At 43.7% G+C, this 19,225-nt stretch overlaps 1 pseudogene; it reads right to left on the bottom strand.

The window, feature by feature from the left end:
* Nucleotides 1–288: 288 nt before the first annotated feature.
* The window catches only part of LOC119899446, a 32,087-nt pseudogene continuing 13,150 nt past the window's right edge, over nt 289–19,225 (bottom strand).

The following is a 19,225-nucleotide window of genomic DNA, read 5'->3' as shown; positions in this document are numbered from 1 at the left end:
GTCCTTTTTACCTTTTTGGACGAACATGTTCTACCTTGGTTTCAATATGATTTGTGTAAATTGAGGTTGAAAAAGTACAATATTTCCCTCTGTAGAACTATAATGCAGCAGAAAATAGAAATACTCCAAGAAAATTAAAGTACAGTACACAACTTGACTAAATAAACTACTTTAGTTTTTCTTATCATTATACGCCCCATCATTCTCGCCTTCCCTTCCTTTTCCACGGTGGATATCTTTCCCCTTTTTCTGAAACTCTCCCTCTCTCTCTGTACATCCACACAAAGAAAAAGACAAGAACATTTATTTCACATGTTTACTTGAACTTCAATAGCAATACAAGACAATCAGAACACTTGAGGTCGATATGTACAAGGATCTCAGGGGGTTGCAGAAAAGTTCTGAGGTTTCATGATCTCTGGCTTTGGAGTCAAGAGTTCTGCTGCAATGAAAAACTTCATGGCAACAAGTTCCATCACCAAGTTAGTGGCAGGTGGTGGGAAAGTCGGTGGAGGGGGGCAAAGGTTTTGGTCTTGATGTGAAAATGAGATTGGTCAAGAGTTCAAAATCAGTCGGAGGGGATGTGTGTAAGAGGCCCCCCAATTTGATATTGATAAAATGCTTCACTGTGATACATTAATTATACAAGAATGATGTATATACAGGCACGCACTCACTCACACACACACACACATACACACGCACGCACTCACAAACACACACACACACACACACACATGCATGCTCATCAAGCTACACCCACACACACACACACACGCACACACACTCGAGCGCTTTCCTCCTACAGTATGTAGCCTTGTAAAGCCACTATAAAGTCATGCACATGTTCTTTGAAAGGATTTTTTGGCAACACACAAGTGCTTCTTTGACACACTGCTTGCTTGCTACAGGGAGGGAAAACACCCAGCCAATGAACCAATAGAAACTTCGACGATGTGCAAATAAAGATAAGCACCGATGAGATGGGACGACACAGCACGGTTTCAGGAAAGAGAAAAGAGGGACAGGAAGAGGAGGAGGAAGAGTTATAAATGGATCACAGTCATAGAAAAAGTAACAAAACATGAAAAGGGGGAAGTCTCGTGGTGATCGGGAGATAGAAGCAGGGAGGAGCCATCACTGTCATCATCCTTACCTTCGTCATCCATCATTATCCTCAACAGTGTCATCATAATCATCGTCTTCATTTCCATCAGTATGATCATCATTATTTGTTGCTATCACCATCTTCCTCCTCCTGCCTGATTTCTATGCCCCGATCACCACCGCCCTAGTCACAGGCTCGTCACCCGCTGCATCTGTCCGTCGTCTAACTCAGAGGCGGGCTCTGCTGAGTACACTGCTTCTCCATTGGATGCCAGCGGCGGCGGCTGGTAGAAGGTCTGCAGGTGATTGGGCCGAGGGCCCAGCGGCGGTCGTCCCCAGGCTGTAGGGAAGTTCCAGGGCGGGTCGCTGGGGCTGGCCAGTAGGGCTGACCTCTTCTAGACCTTCAGGGCTGCTGTCGGGGTACGAGAGGGTCGGAGGGGAAGTGCGGGTGTAGAAGCGAGGAGGGGAGCTGCTTCGGCTGTACACCTGGGGGGAGTGGCGGGAATATAGATTGTTTGGAGGTGAGTTAGTTTCTCGAGGAGCAAAGATATTCGTCGGGGGAGAGCTTCGGGGGAAGATGCTGAGTGGGGGCGAGCGGCGGTCTCCGGGGTAGAGCGGGGAGGGGTTTGAATCTCGGGCGTAGATAGGTGAGGAGTCTGGGTCAAGGTCGAGGTCAGGGGTCAAAGGAAGAGTAAAGCTGTCAGAATCCTCTCGTTCGCCGTGGTACCGAAGAGATCCTCTTTTCCTTGCGTCAAGACCTCCATCTTTGCTCTCAAACAGGAAAGATTCATCCCTGTCTACATCCATCCCTCCCCTCCACACATCCAGTGCTCTATCCTTCTGTTTCTCATTTTCTCGTTCAATCCCTGCCCTCCATCCATCTCTGTCCTTCAAAAACAAGGATTCATCTTTCTCTCTCTCCATTCCACCTCTCCATCCTTCAATCCCAAAATCTTTCTTCTGTGTTATAAAAGTCTCCTCCTGCTCTGTCTCTGCTCCTCCCCGCCACACCTCCATCCTTCCACCTCTCTTCTCCAGCAGATGAGATTCCTCCCTCCCTCTCTCCTTTCCACCTCTCCATTCGTCTTTCTCGCCATCTCTCTTCTGAGAGGTAAAAGACTCGTCCCTCCCTTTCTCAGTTCCTCCCCTCCATTCATCCATCATTTCTTCTCTTTTTAAGAGAAATGTATCGTCCTTCTCTCTGTCCTGGACGCCTCTCCATGTCTCTGTGCCTGCCTCCTTCTGTTTCATCAGCAGCGGCTCTTCCAGAGCCTTGTACAGGGGCTCAGACTCCTGTGGGGGAGGGGGAGGAGGAGGCGGGAGGGGCCTGTCCCGGTAACGATCCCTATCTCTCTCCTTGTCTCTGTCTGTCCCTCCGTTCAACTCCACTGTGTTGCGGTGGCGGGACAGAGTACCAGAGGTGCGGCTGAGGGTGGAGTAGGGCCGAGCCTGAACATCAGGGGGACGAGCTTGCTGCCTATCCTGGAGCCCGCGGCGACCCAGAGTGCCTTGCAGCTGCGACCTGTCCCCATCTTTAAGCAGCTCACGAGACTCAGAATCTCCAGGAACACGTGAGTGTGACCAGCCATCTTGTAAGCGTGGTGTTGTGGCGTGGTCTTGTCCACGTGTTGTGGAATGTGTCTCAGCGTCTTGTGTGTGGTGCCTCGTATGCGCCCAGCCCTCCTGTGCATTGTGACGTGCGTTTGGCTGCATGGTGGCAGCCCATCCCTCTTGGGGAGGCGGTGCGTGTCGAGTTAAAGTGGCAGTGTGAGTGAGAGCTGCCCTGTCGTGGTGGTGAGGCCTTGCAAGGCTTCCGTAGCGCTCAGGAGGTACAGGCATAGGAACTGAGGGCCTCAGGTTGCTCTGCACCAGCTCTGAAATTATCATCTTTTCCAGCGCAGCTGCATCAGACAAGTTACGACGTATTCCAGCACCGCTGCTCAGATCTGTGGCCCCATGGGGGGGTAAGGAGGGCAGGGGAGATGTCATCCCCTCCTATCCCAACTCCTCCCTCCCTCAGAAGGTCAGTGCTGCCCACCACGCCGGCTCGGGACCCGGGTGTGGTTCCCAGACCATGTAGGGTGAAGGTGTTGGGGGTGTAGCCTCCGTTGAGACACACACTGTCCAACCCACAGGACTCCTGGTTCTGGGACACATTACCCTCTGTTGGAAGAAAAACGAAGATTACCGAACAGGGATAAAAGATTTGACATAAAGAGATTTACGCAAATGAACGTATGAATGAATAAGCAGAATTTAGGGTTCATGTGCCTACTGAGGATGTGGCTTTACTAAGAAGATTTGGACATTAATGATATTCTTTGATGAAATGTTCGGTTTTGTAGCCACATGGAAGAGATGTATGTTGAATGTCATGGTCTATGAATAATTACTGTGTGCAAACATTGCACAGACTGAAGCACAGTGCACGAGGGAGTGGCGCTCAATGATTTGAGTGAGCACAATAAAAGAGCTCATACTCTGCTTGTTTCTGAAGGTTCCTACAGGTCCACGTAAAGACAGAGAGACAGAGAGGGAAAGTGTCAAAACTATTTAAAAGACAAACATTTCATGGTCAAAAACTGAAAACAGAACATAACACTGATATAAAACAAAGATATTTCAGCAGCTTTTAATTCCAAACATTCAGAATGTAAAGAAACAGAAAAATGAGACATGTGCTGGGCATAAGTCTTAGGCCACTTAGGGTTCAATAAATTGTCCGCCCGATATTTTTAGCCAGTATGATCTTATCACAGATATACAGGCATCGGCATATAAGTAATGTATGCTGGCATCGGCCAGAAATATGAAAGATGTGTTTCAGCTAATTTAGAAACAACATCATCATCACATACTTTGCTCATGAGAGAACACTTATAAGTTTCTTTTTTTAAATGTAAGTGTCCTGCGCTGTACGTGTAATGGTCATAAATCTTTAATAACCAAATTTAAGGATCCTTATTAAAACAGCTTGCATATGTAATTTAATTATCAGATTAAAACTAGACAATTGTCCTCAAAAACGGCTCTATCCAACACAAAAACACAATAAAGTAGACAAAGTCAAAAGAGGAATATTTTCATTGATGAAAGTTGTCCTGACTGAACTGTCAAAAAGTATGTCTTAGTTCATGCTTCCTTTAATCAAGAAACTGGAGGGAATTACTGCTGGATTTTCATTTTTGAATGTATCTCTCTGGAACGGTGTTGCTGCAAGCTATTTTATAAGCTAACAAACTCATTTTTAAGTTACTAAATAGGTACAAAGACATTTTTCAGTGATGATTGAAGAGTTTCCCAAGGTGCTGTAAGTGCACACACATAAAAGGAAAGTTAAAGAAGCCAACATAAAGAGGGAAAGTTAAGTAAGCTGTGTAGAAAATGTAGAAACAAAATTAGGACAAATCACAGAAATTTGTAATGAAATGTACCTGTGGAGTTGAAGGGTTGATTGTATCCCTGGGCCAGCATTGTATCATAAGGAGAGGCTCCAGCATGCGTCTGTAACACCGGATTAGTAAGGAAATGGTTCCCCAAAGCAGCTGGGGATGGAGAGTGACAAAGGGAGAAAAATTAATACAACATTCTTGAACAAAAGAGGGGGAAACACTGAGATTTAAGACAAAAAGAAAAGCAGTAATCTTTACCTCGGTTAAGAGTAGGGGTGTTGTTAACGTCTGCAGCGATGAAAGAGGATTCAGTCTGTCTGCGAACAGTGTCGTTCCACATCCTCCTGATACGACTCTGGAACAGAAATATTCCACACAAGGTCAAAACTAACTCAGACAGAGAGAAAGGGAGACAAAGACCTGGAGACATAGTGTTGTAATGTACCTGTCTGTTAGCAGTAGCTCTCCGACTCTGGCTGCTGGTGTAGCGGCTGTTTGATCGCAGGGCGGCACCCTTCACCGAGTCTGGAGAGCTGGAAGAGGACGTGGCACAGCACTGCGAGAGACGCAGGCATCGGCCATAGTCCTTCTGACCCTACAAGCAATATTGAAACATGTAACATGTAACAAATCTGTTTAGTCACAAATGACGATGTTACGGGTAGATGTTGCAGTTACATAACAACAACAAGAACCCAGAGACAGACCTTCCTGGCAAGGGTGCAGTGCAGTATGGTGATGAGGAGGCCCTGGGCGGTGTTGAGGGAGGAGAACAGGTAAGCCAGGAGGAGAGACGGAGCAGACAGAAACATCAAGCCAGAGGACCATGTGACGCTCTGCAGAAAGAGCAGTGTCAGGGAGCCAACCGCCCACGCCCTGGAGACACCAGAGGAAGTAGGGCAGGAGAAAAATCACATTACATTTTCATTCTTACAAGCAATTTCAACAAGAGTTCCCTCACCTGGATCTGTTTAAATGCTTCTCTAATTTGATTTTTCAGGCCCCCACACTGAAAATTGTACAGAGAAGGTTTAACTGTTTTACTCAACCATGGACAAAAAGAGAGCTGGTGTGCATAATACTAATATCAATATCTAGACAGTTCAAAGAGAACTTAAAATAAAATAAAATAAATTTCTGAATTTGCCAGACATTACTAGCACACCCTAGCTCTCTTTTTTTGTGCAGGTTTCCCTCTATTTTTAATTTATACAGAATTGCTAAGGTTTAAACTTTACTTACTCAAAAAAATGCAAATACAATTAAGATTCCAAAAGTGGTGAATGCTCCCGTTTTAGCTAGGATGGGTCATAAATGTTTTAATTTACTCCAGATAGGGCTGGGCGATATGGGCAAAAATGTTATCACCATAAAAACATTTCATTGTAATCGATATCGATAATTATCACAATAAATGTCAAATCTTTATTTCTTTTAAATTTAAAGGCTGATTTTTGCTTCTAGGTGAAAAGTTGCGTGGTTAAAGTTGCCTTTATGGTCAGAACGTGACAAACACTTGTTGCCAAACAGAGGATCACTTCACAAATTTCAGGTAGAACATTCAAAATGATTCTGATAAAATCTATTTCAAACAATCTTTTTTCAGTTCCATATATTCCGATAATTATCATTATAGATTTATTGCCCAGCGTTAACTCCAGATATCTAAATGGATTCAATTATTCACAAAAACAGACTCATTTTCTTTTTACATCTAGTTTTAATCAGGTTTTGGGCCACTGCACAGCAGGTCCTTTTTCACTTCATAAATTCAACTTTACCGTCTTCGTCTAATGACTGTATGATTGGAGCCAAAGCTACTGAAACACAATGAGGCATAATCACCGAAAACAGATCAGCATGAGACACTATACTTACCTCAGGTTGTCATGGCGACTTGAGTCTGGCTTCAAAGCAGCAGTGCTGTGCATCTTATGTAAAGTCATCACCAAGACAACCAGGTTCAACTGAGGCCAAAAAGAACAAATACTATTTAATATACATTCATTAAAGTGACTCAACGTAAATATAGCATCACGCATCATAGCATGTGAATATATGAAAAGGCAGGGATCTGCACAAGAGCATGGCCTCTCACCGTAATGACAACCGCCACCGGTCCAAGGAAACTCCAGATGAAGTAATTGTCTGTTCGTAGCCAGCATCTACACACACACAAACAAATCACACACATACACACAAATACAAAGACACACACAAACAAATCACAATAAAATAAGAACCTATAAAATAACAAAGTCTGGGAGCTTACACAAATTATTCTGATGTAGGAAGGTAACTGTCCCCATTCAAAACCATGCACACACACACACGCACACACACACCAGTCCACTTACGCAGTTTTTGAGCCATAGCCTCTGAAGTCTATGGCTGCGGACACGGCCACAACCAGCCCAGGAATTGAGTAGCCACACAGGTAGAAATACTTCCTCCTGGAGTTACGTCCCTCAAATACTTCCCGCTGCAGCAAGTACAGCTCCACCCCCTCCAGACACAACCAGCAAAACACTGAGAGCAGCGAGAAGTGCAGCAGGCCAGCAATGATGGAGCACACAACCTGGACATATGGACAGAGTTTCAGTAGAATTTTCCAAAATGCTATAAAATACAACAGTAATATCCACCGCATCATAAATTTATACATTTTCACCCACTCAACTCCTCCTCTATGTCTGTATTTGCCCAGTATCGAAGGACTCACTGTGTATTGGGTCTTGTTGGCACCAACAAGGAAGAGCAGTTCAGTGATGAGCAGGTTAGCCCATAGGTTGCAGTGGATGGTGCTGTGGTCTGTGTGCCAGGGCGCCCCCTGGCAGCACAGAGTGGTAAGGCAGATGGCCAAACACACCAGTGCCACAGAGATGCCAACCCAGGAAACCACATAGACGAGAAGCTCTTCTACACCGACCCCAAACTGGTAAAGAGAAGCAGACAGGAAAGAAGCTGATCATAAAGAGAACATGTATGAATGCACTGACACGGGTTTATGAGTGTATAAAATGTATTTTTTGCAGTGTGGATTGCTCGTGTGCCTTTGCCTCTGGTTGTCTGTCCCTGTGTGTTACATAACATCTATTCGAATGAATAAAATCTTACCCAACAAAGAGAACATCTCACAGATAAACACTTAATTTAATTTCATGGCCTGCAGCATTGGTCACTCCCTCTCTCTTATTGCTATAACCCCCAATTATCACCCCCTCTCAGCTTGATTTTTAAACAACATTTTGAAGAGCACGGCGGGTGAAGTCCAACTGTGCTTCAGCAAATGGGTGCATAATGGGTGGAGTCAGGAAGTCTTTGGTGGCTGAAAAATGTGGCATGGGTTGTCTTTTTGTACTGTACTGAGAGAAGGTTCACACAAACCAAACAAAAACAAACCCACACACTGTAGCCTTAAAGCTGCTTTCTGTCTGCCGTGAAGGTGAATTGAACACTGCCACGTGTTGTTTTTGTGGTGTGTGTTACTTACAGCAGGTTGCTGATACGTCATGAGGACGGCATAGCTGGACAGGTGGTTGCAGGCGCAGGTTGTGTGTGTGTTGTTGGTGTGTAACAGGCGGCAGCCCTGTGTAGACCACCTGCCGCTCCCCGAAACCCCTGATGCGTTCCAGAAAGAGCAGTTGGGGCCAAAGTGGTTCTCTAGCTGTGGAGACAAACACACACCAAAACACATATTTGTGCCAATAAAGGATACTCAGGGACCAGATTCTGCACAATGTCAGGACTTTGCTCATTCTAACCGTTAACTTTGAGGTGAACAGATTTTGAAACGGACCTGCAGGTGCCTGAGAGTAAAGATCACTGGCTCAGAGAGGTACACTCTGTTGGATCCTCTATGTACAGAGGCAGAGATGACATGGGAGTTGACCACCAGGCTCTTACGCCTGGCCTCGGACACCTGGCCCAGCCCCAGCCCGAGCCGCAGAGTTGAGTTCTGGGTGGTCAGGAAGGAGCCCAGGTTCTTATAGAGAGTGAGTACCAGCTTCACCTGGCCTGCAGAGGAAACCACAGAGGGGAGGGAGACATATTGAGAGAGACTATTTTTTTTCTGTTCTTTAAATTATCACATTCAAGAGAAAACAGACTTTCATCTTATACTTTATAATGCTTGGATTTTTGATATGTGGAGAAAAACTAGTGTAAATCCCATAACCCGTTACTTGTCCTAGCTATGGTTTATCAACCCAGGCAATGTGACTTATAATACTGATTTTTCACTGTACATAATGCTGATTAGTTTTTGTGTGTGCAGTACAGACCATTGTTGCTGTACTGTTGCAGAGCCAGTGCTGATATCTGCAAGATGCTGTCACTATCGTAGGAGTGAGGGAATGTCAGGTCCTGGATGTCTGCCTCTGTATTTAGAAACATATACCTCCAGATCTGCGTACACACACAGGAACACACACACACACACACACATACACACATACAAAAAAAGCTTAAAAATTGTAAGTTCCACAATAAGTAGAGCAAAAAACACCAAGAAAGAGGGGAAAAAAATACCACATACCAACATTTGGTGCCCTGTCACTGAAACGGCCTTCGTAGAGATTGTTAGCCAATAGAAAAGCTCCTTTTTCTACTGCGTCTAGCAGCAGTGATGCTGAGCGGGACTGATCAACACTGCTCATATCCGCCCAGGACACCAGAGCCTCAGGACCCAGCAAGTTATCAACTGTCTGAACGACCGCCTGACAGAGAGAAAGACAAATATGTTTTATTCCTATTCCTCATCTATCAGTCTGTCCGTCTGTCTGTCTGTCTGTTTGTCTGTCTTACCTGAACATAAGCTCTACATGTGCGTTCCCTCTTCTGCAGCTGAAAAGAAAAAAACATCTGTTGTTAGAATCATCATAGCTGACATGTCCTCTTTCATTTCCAGGTCAAGTACACATCCACACTGACAAGAGGAACAATTTACCTTGTTGTAATTACGTGCTGCTGACTCTTTATTAGCTGGTCTCAAGGCCTGGAGCTGTGAGTCCAGGATATCCAATAGCTGTTCAATTAGCCTGACGGACATGCTGACATCACCGGCATAGATCCGCCCCCGGGTGAGGTTGACCAACTCCCCGGCGATGTTGGCTGCGTTCTCGCCACTCTTAATCTAAAGTGAGGCGGGGGTGTTTATAATGTCAAATATTTTGACATTTACAAGAGCACTGCTTGCTGACTGGCTTTAGGGCATTTGCACAGTGTGTGTGTGTCTGTGTGTGACTAACCTTCTGTGCAATTTGGCTGACCCAGGGAGAGGTGCAGTTGGAAAGGTCAGGCCCTCTGGAGCTCCAACCCACCGGAGACTGCATGCACTGATAGGAAGCTATCCCTGCAGAGACAGACATGGTGACGCCGACAGTCAGAAAGAGAAAGGACAGCTCGTGTCTTAAAGGACCTGAGGTGATTTGTCACTTCTGTTTCTCCCTGCATTTGCGTCTTTTATCCTTGTAAGTGTTTACCCAAGACCACAACGGTGAAAAAACAAACGAATTTTCAAAATTTGTGAGAAAACAAAGCGCTGGATTCTTTGCATTCTTTCCATGTAAAGCAAAACACTTATTCACACATCCAACAAACATGAATCAATATTAGCATTAATTTTGAGTCTTGTTTGAGTACGAGAATATTCACAGTACTTTTGTCTCTGTTTTGATCTTCATCAACTCCAACTGACCAATCTTGGCTGTAGAGCAGCAGTCGAGGGATGATTCTCTGTCAATTAATTGTTTTACCTGATCTGTTTAATTGTTGCATACATAAAAATATTTCATGAAAAACAGGATTAGACTTACTAATGCACACCGGTTCTGCAATTAACTGTAAGTAACAGCCACGTCTATTTTCAGTTATTTAACATTAGATTATTCCACTGTGTAATAATCATCACCTCTGCGCTAAAACCATGTCCAAACCATCCAACATGATTAGGACTGGGCAACATGCACCACAGGCTTATCTGCATAATCTGCATAACAGCTTTTCCTCAGAGGGAGCCTGGGCTGCAGACAGCTGCACAGCGAGAGGAAAAGTTGATGAACCCAGCTTGTCTTAAAACTATAACCTCTTCTCTCTCATCTGAAGGCAAGTTCAAAGAGAGGGCATCCAACTACATTTCAAAGGGAAACGAGATACAGACACACACACACACACACAGTCTGCCATGCTCACATCTGCACACACACACAAACACAGGCCACACCTACCCAGTGACCCTTTAGGGCAGGGCCTCTCCACGGTCTCTCCCTTCAGGGTGGGTGGCCACTGCACCCCTCTTGCCACCCGGCCCTCACATCCGCCCACCTGACCGGGGCCCCCGGGAGCCATGGGGACACGCAGAGGTGGACGTGGGGTCAGAGGGACCATAGCTGTGATCGGCCGCTGATCAAAGGGTCCTCGGTTGATGACGCCAATTGGGTGAGAGGCCGACGGCCGCACTGGGGTCAGTGCGACAGTGGCTGTGTAGGAGCGGACGGTCGTCATCAGAGAGGAGAGGGGACCTGGAGGGACAGAAACACTTTGTTGTTTCTCTAGTTTTATCACATATGTCCAAATACACAAATGCACTTGTTCCACAAACCTTTAGTGGGCGGTGGCGGTGTGAACTGTAGCGGGTATCTCAGCACATAGTAGTTATTCCACACATACAGCTGGTTGTCTCTGGGGTTGTAGTCTATGGAAGAGATGTACTGGTAAGGGTTGGGGAATGGTATTTGAACGGGCAGTTCCTGTCCACGGCTGGTGTCGTAAGCGTAAACCACCATGTCGCTGCCAACTCTGCCCTCCGCCTGCCCCTCATCATCCTGGAAGACAGAACGCACGGCGTACAGTACCCCGCAGGCCATGAAGGCGTTGCTCGCCCCACGCTTGTCAAAGCCAGTGGCCCAGGTACCCTCAAAGCGCAGGGTATAGGGGTTCACCTGCGGGATGTGAAGATGAGAGAAATCAGTAATAAAATCCTTCCTTCTTCTCTCTTTCCCACCATCGATCTGTTTGCATTCCTCCTACCGCACCTGGCTGACCACGATGCGTCCATTATTGGCTTCAGTAGAGTAGATCACCCAGAGGCCGTTCTCGTCCACTGCCAGATCGATGTCTGACTTCCCTCCCCAGCGGTAAGGTGATGTGTCATGGTAGTTAGCATTGACCACCACTGCTTCACCACTCTTGATGCGTGTGCGCAGGTCATACTTGACCAGGTTGCGCGTTCGCTCCTTGTTGTAAAACACGGCGCCGTCATACACCACAAAGCCCGTACCGTCCACACGGCTCGGCAACCTAGGACAGGGAGTGATAAAAAAATATGTAGTGTACATGCAAATGTACACTATTTATGTAAGGATGTAATTCATATTCAATTAAGAGACTTGAAACCCTCCAGAACCTCCATGCACACGCAATGGACCTCATGCAAGAACCACTCCAATTTGCTTTTAAGCAGCTTGTAAAAGTGATTTAGCACTTTTCTAGAATTTTTACAGTTTTTCTCAGTCGCTTTGGTGCATTTCTCAGATCAGAATTGAAATTCTCTAATACTAATAATTGTTCAACCTCCACATCATCTCGTCACTTTCGCTTTCTCATTGTTTTGAACAAATGGCAAATGACTTGACACACTGATGCAAATGATTATGTACAATTGTCTGCTGTTTCCTACCTTATCAATTGCTTATGTCATGCTGATCACAATTAATTATACCAGTCTCTGTTGAATAATCTTACCCCACCCCCCCAAAACATTAGTCACTACATGCAAAATGGTTGAACACGTTGTCAAAAATAATAGTTAAAATACTTTATTCATATCATTTGCCTACAAGTATATAGCTAAACGAAATGTTGTTTCTTATGGACCATAAACAAAGTAAGAATAGACAACAACAACATCACAATGGCAACACCCAGACCATTCTCTCACAATACCATATATTACCAGTAAACAGTAACAATACACAGTGAGCAGTATATATATATATATATATATATATATATATATAACGAATGTTGTTTTCCCCTGAAAACGAGATAATTAATTTTGTCGTGATCACGAGATAACAAACCATAGCTGAATACAGGGGCTGGCAGGTGCGTTTCTTTAGGATAATTTCAAAGCAATTACCAGTGTCACTTGTAAGCGCAGTTGGTAGAGCACAGGGCTCAGTTTGATTAGTTTGATTCATGTTCTTGTTGACTTTCTTTTTCTTCTTTTGTGTCTTATTTATTATCCTCTTCAACAAAATTGTTATGAAGAGATTGAGAGGAATCCAATCACACATTTCCTGAGGGCTATTTAAAATGTTCCAAAAGCCATCAGGAAATGTGTAACGTTACATGGATTCTCCTGAATGAGAAGAAATTTCCTCTGCCTGGGAATGATGGGGAAATGAAAAGTCCATAGGTTGATGGATGTGGACCAAATGCCGGCACGTGCTTTACAGTAATGTGAGCATGTGAAACAGTCTTTTCATAAGAACTTTGTTGAAGAGGATTATGAAAAATATTAAAAAGAAAAATTTTGTCTTCAGTGAGGATTGAACACATAACCATAAGAAACCATAAGACTAAGTCCTGTGCTCTACCAAGTGAGGAACCAATGATACTACAGACCACACTATAATTACCATTATGCTTATCTCAAAATCACAAGAAAATTATCCTGTTATCACAGGAAAAGTGGAGTGAAAAAATATTTGATTAGGGCTTCCGTATGTATATATATGAATGTATATATAGATAGACGTTCTATACATGTCTATTTGAATTTTTTTGTAAATGTGTCCTGAATTGATGAAGATATCTGTTGTGATGTGGAAGAGAATCTGTGATACAACAGACCGGAACGTCAGCCAAAGGGGTGTATCCCATGCAACAGTCATGCAACAGTCATGTCTCTTTCTTTTCTGTATTACAAAGACATGCTCTGTCAACAAATTACAGTACGAACAGTAAAAGCATAGCTGTGATTCCTGTCCTCTCTCCTGCAATGTATGTACTGGTGAAAGTGATATATGCCATACAAAAAAAGTGCAGCCATGTGCATTTTCAATCATTGTCATCAAAATCTTAGCCAAAGTGTACATCAGAAAATACTTACAGAGTACACTGTTATATTGACAAGATGGCTAAACATTTTGACTTGCTTGTTCATAAACAAGACACAAGGACTTGTCGTTCTGATGGCACTGAAAGTTCAATGACATAAAGATTTGCTTTTGAGAGATAGACTAAGTATTTTGAGCAAGTTATGGGCTTTTGCAGGTAAACCACTGTGTTGTGCTGTTTGTACTGTACTGTTTCGAGAAATGCACTTACTGTTTTGCAAATGTACCAAAGCAACTGAGAAAAACTGTAATGTTCTCTTAGGCACGAATATAATTTACGAGTGGTCCAGACCTGTCGTGGGAATCATGTGCAATTAGTCTGCTGTTATCCCAACCTAGGTTTTTCACCATTAGTGAATGGTGAAGAGGGGTGGCCGTGGCTCAGGAGGTAGAGTGGGTTGGCCGTTAATCGGAAGGTCAATCCAATCAAAGGTTCAATCCCTTGCTCCCCCTGGTTGCACATCGAAGTGTCCTTGCAAGATACTGAACCCTGAGTTGACACCCTGTTCTGCCAGTGTATGAATGAGTGTGAATGTTAGTTTCCGTTTGAGCACTTAGGCTCAGTGTATGACTGGTGAATTCAGTAAAAAACTTTGAGTGGTTGAAAAGACTAGAAAGGCACAATACAGAGCATTTACATTATATTTTTGATAACTTTGAGGCAAGTTTAAGTTTACGTTTGAAAATCCTACATAAATTACACTTTAATTATGTTGATACACTTACATTATGTTGTTATCCATACAACATCATCATTCATTTTAATTGTCTGTTGATGCTACTGTATACCATTACAATACCAATATGAACATCTCAAACTGCAAAATGACTTAAATGATGCACTAAGTGCAGGTTAATTTGTTTCTGTATATAATAAGGTCAGATGAAAGTGTAATTTTTTTGGAAGCCTTAGCGCAGGCCCTTGGTAGGCCCTTGGAAAGTGACAGCGTGCTTATATATTGGCACAGACAGATAAAATGGCACTTTTGATTATGCGGGGCTGTGCTTCTGCAAATGTGAAGCTTGTTAGAGAAATGATAGACTTTCTTTATGGATCGCCGAACGCAGGACTTTAGTCTCCAAACTCTTTATTGTCATTTTCATGACTGAACACTTCCTGACATATGGGGCAGGACGAGTAGCCTTAAATGGTATTATTGGAGCATTAATTATGCTAATTTCCGAATCTTATGAATGGGCGCTCAATTACATACAGAGGGTACTCATCAAGTTAGGAGTTGAATCTGATGTGGCACACTTACACGAAAAGTAAAACAAAGTTAAGATAAGATCCAAAAATGTTCTCGCGTGAGGTACAATCTTTTTCTGTAGTTACAAGAGCTTTGGTTATTTCACATAAAACATTATGTTTTCATCTGTGCTAAGAACATCCCAGAGTTTCCGTAGAAATGGCCTTGAGTTAAATAAATCTGAATCTGAATCTGGATAGGAGGGGCTACATATGTAGTTTCCTGTGAATCCATTTTGTAAATGTACGCCATTTAAAGCCACAGCGATAATGGCGGACACCACCTCGGACAATTCAAGCAACTAAATAGACAGATTAAAAATGGTGTTAACACATTTACTGGCTATAGCAGAATAAATACCAGCCATAAATAGTATAACATGGGTTTGATATGATGAATTTTTATGGATTATAACGTTTACTCTGCTTGTCATAAATTCTTACTATTATATATTTAGGGGCTTTAATCTTTAATCTAGAAAGTAAATGTTGCTCTATTCCCATTTTGAATTGAATGAATGTGAAATTAGCCCTCAAGAGCTGGCACTATTATGAATTACGTTTTGTTATTTGGATGAACTGATTAATTGTTTAGACGAAACATTTTTAAAACAACAAATATATGCCAATTATAAGCTTTCAGAGGGAAAGGTTACATCTTCAGTCTGCTTGTTTTGTGTTTTGACGAAGTCCCAATCCCTAAAAATAACTAATCAATCTATTTCAACAATTTCAGCAATAAATACAGTACACACAGACATTACTCACTTATAGGTGGTGGTGACTCTGTTCTGGCGGTAGTCGTCCCAGGAGGCGTACTCATATAGCACCTCCGTCCTATACGGCGTCCACGGCATGACGTACAGCCTGTCGCCAGCCTGCAGTGGGTCCTTACACCATGCCCCTGACTGATGCTCTGCCTCCAGGAGAGAGGAGGCCGGCTGGATGCTGAGCAGTGAGCCAGGACACACGAAAACTGGTAGACGGGAGTTAGGAGGGGTAGCCAGCAGGATATGAGATAGAAGAGAAAGAGGGATGGAGAAGAAGATCAGGAAGGGAGGTGAGGGAGAAAAAGAGTGGTAAGATAGTGGAGGCAGGTGCAGGGAGAAAATGGGTCGATGCATGAAAAATGGATTGAATTAGATGCATTTGATGCAGCAAGAAGAAAAAAGAATGAAGAGAAAAAGAGAGAGGGATTTAAAACACCTGTGCTGATCTCAAGAGGCAAGCAACAGAAAAGACATAGCAGTGTTGAAAATCACACACTGTTAGTGTGTGTGTGTGGTGAGTAATACAACAGGGACACTGCAATGAAAGGTGTGTGAGTGTGTTTATGTGCGTTGTGTGTGTATGTGTGTGTTTGCATATTTATGTGTGTGTGTGTGTGGGAGGGGGGGGGTTAGTGCAAAAAGAGTGAAAAAGAGTGTGAGGTAGAATCAGGGACGCAGAAGGCGGGGCTAAATTTTGCCTTGAAGTGAATGAGAGGGCAGGTTAGTTTACGCCGAGCACAACGATTGGTCCACCCACATGGCAATAACTGTATGGGACACATATGTATACTGAACAGTCTCACACTGGCATGCAAATAGGCATGCACACATCCTCACACACATAAGCAGTGCTTGGTAAGCACACATCCAGACGGATATATAATCACACACATTTGGTCTTATTTTTCCTATGAAGATAAATAAGGGGCTCTTCCTATAAGGGAAGAAAAGGGAAAATAAGCATGAAGAGGATGATCAGACAAGAAGGAAGGAAGAAAGGGTGCTTGTGTGTGAAAAGGAAACAGCAAAGAGAGCAAAGAAGACTATGTTTATGTTTGTGTGAGCAGATGTGTTTATGTTGTGTGTGTGTGTGCACAGAGAGACCGAGGGAGAGAAATTAGAGACAGAGAGATCGACCAGGAGCAAGAGAGGAAGAAGAAAGGAAGAAACTGGAGGGAGAAAGGAAGTGAGAAAAGAGGAAGAGAGACTAGGTGCAGAACCTGCATAAAATTGGATAAAAGGACGGGTTTCCATACAACAAGAGATGAATAAAATGGGGGGAAAAATAAATAACCGAATAGGAAATGAAAAAAGGGGGGCAACATCCAGCATGACTACGAAACAACGTCCTAGGGTAAGAGGAAGAGAGAAATGGTAGGAGAGAGGAAGAGAAGGAGAGAAAAGAGGGGGGTCGGGGGTAAAGAGAGATCAAGATGCTACAATGTATTGTCTTTACCTTTTTGGTCCACTTCTACTCAAGCATAGGAAAAAAAGAGGGAGAGAAAGAAAGAGAAGTCAGAGGGTGAAAGAAGGGAAGTAAAGAGAAGCAAGAAAGCAAGCAAGAAAGAAAGAAAGAAAGAAAGAAAGAATTGCACAGATAAAGACTTTGGAACTCATTCTCGCCACAAACATCATAGTTCACATAAAAGAAAGAAGAAGCACAAAAGAGACCCAGCATACTCCCCTCCTCTCCTCTCCCCTCCCCTCCCTATGCCCCCTTTTCCCTCCCTCCACCTTCCCGATCTCTCCTTCGCTCAATCAGGCTCCTGTGGAGAAAAGAGAGCGACCCCTGTGGCGTGAATCTGAAAAAGAAAACACACATGCATGCACGCGCAGGTGTAAACGTGCACTCTTGCGCACACACACACACACACACACACACACACACACACACAGTATGCAAATGTCCTACAGTTTCCCTCTCTGTACTTTCTCCACCCAATTTTCTGTCTATTTTGCACACACACACATGCAAAAACACACACTCCCTGAGAAAAAAATATTTTCTATCCATCAATCTCTCAGGGATATAGTCGACATCAAGGGTTAGAAGAACAAAAAAAAAACACCTTAAACCTAAAATGTAGCTGACAAAAACTGGTTAAATCTTTGTGTTTTGCATGCACATGCACATATTTGCGTTTAGTCCTGTTTCTATGTATGTGTGTGTTTATGTGTGTTTATATATTCTTACTTACTATAAGGGACACACTCATACTGGATCTCCAGGTACTTGTATGTTCCAGGACAGGGGTCTGGGAAGACGTCGACCCCTGCGACCACCACACACTGGGTCCTGTTGTTACACCTGGACGACAGAAGATGGATGGATGGATCAGTGAAAGGGATGAGAAAACAAAGAAGGGAGGGAGAGTGATTAACAGACAGGAAAGGGAGAGCAAAAGACACTCCATTTGTCAACTCTCCCTCTCCCTCTCCCTCTCCCTCTTCCTCTTGCTGAATATTGATCAGTTCTTCAAGGAAACCACTGCTGAGTACACAGCTAATAGCGCAGCCAGGCAGTCAAACTCAGCTGGAGAGATTACTGCACTTGCACGTACACATGACTTACAACACAAGCATTGGCTTTGTCTAACGTTTCCTCTGACATGAATCCACATGTGTGTTGTACAGCAGTGTACACATGCAATATGTACGAAACAGTATACGCTCTCATTGATTGGTTTAACTGCTTCAAAAACACACTAAAATAGCACAAGAATGACATAACAATGTGCGTCTTTGCTAATTTAAGCTCTTACATAAACACAGTATACAGTCAGCAAGAAGTGTAATCCAGGACATACACACCTCTGTGCCATAATCTTGAGTGCGTCAGGGAGGTAACACTGTGTGTTCTCCATCTGGAAGGGGTCTGCGTCACAGATCTTGTCATCAGTGCGGCCATAGTTAGCGGTCTCCACCATAACCACGTCACTTCCTGGGCAGCGCAGCTCTATAGGGTAACCCTCACACGCCAGCTCCCTGCGCAGCAGCCCGAATGGCATGGCAGCCCGGGACATAGCTGTTCATGAGGAGTGGAGGTGGGGAAGGTGGGGGGTGGGGTAAAATGGGCAGATGGTAAAGGGTGGAAGAAGGAAGAATAATTAGCATTTACTTTGTCTTTGGACTGTAATGAGCTGGACAATCCAGTTGACAGAAAGCATTGTGATTTGTGATGTTCTGTAAATTTAGACAGCAGATTAATTTGGTCATATTTGCTTTTACTTCTTTTTAGGAAAATGGGAATAATGTTAATGTAGCAGCCCGTATGAAGGGCTAAAGGGGAAATCTAGCAATTTAGCATTGCACTTCCATAATGTTGTAGGACTCACCAGAGACAGATTTTAAAAAGACTCAGAGTTTACAGTTAAGCTAGCGACTCTATGAGTCCTTAGGCAATGAGTGGTACTTTGAGCTAAATGCTAACATGCTGAGACATTTCACTGAAAGCAACATATGTCAACCTCATTGTGGCACTAGAGGTAATGTCAGAGTATCACCAAAATCAGTAGGAGTGTAAAAGGTCTGTATAACATTTCATGGCAATTCATCTGTTAGTTTTTGATTTATTTCAGTCAGGAC

Source organism: Micropterus salmoides, unplaced genomic scaffold (assembly GCF_014851395.1).
Source record: "Micropterus salmoides isolate LMB-PRFRI ecotype aquatic unplaced genomic scaffold, ASM1485139v1 Ms_hic_scaffold_12, whole genome shotgun sequence".
Taxonomy (NCBI): Eukaryota; Metazoa; Chordata; class Actinopteri; order Centrarchiformes; family Centrarchidae; genus Micropterus; species Micropterus salmoides.
This window is presented reverse-complemented; position numbering and strand designations above follow the sequence as displayed.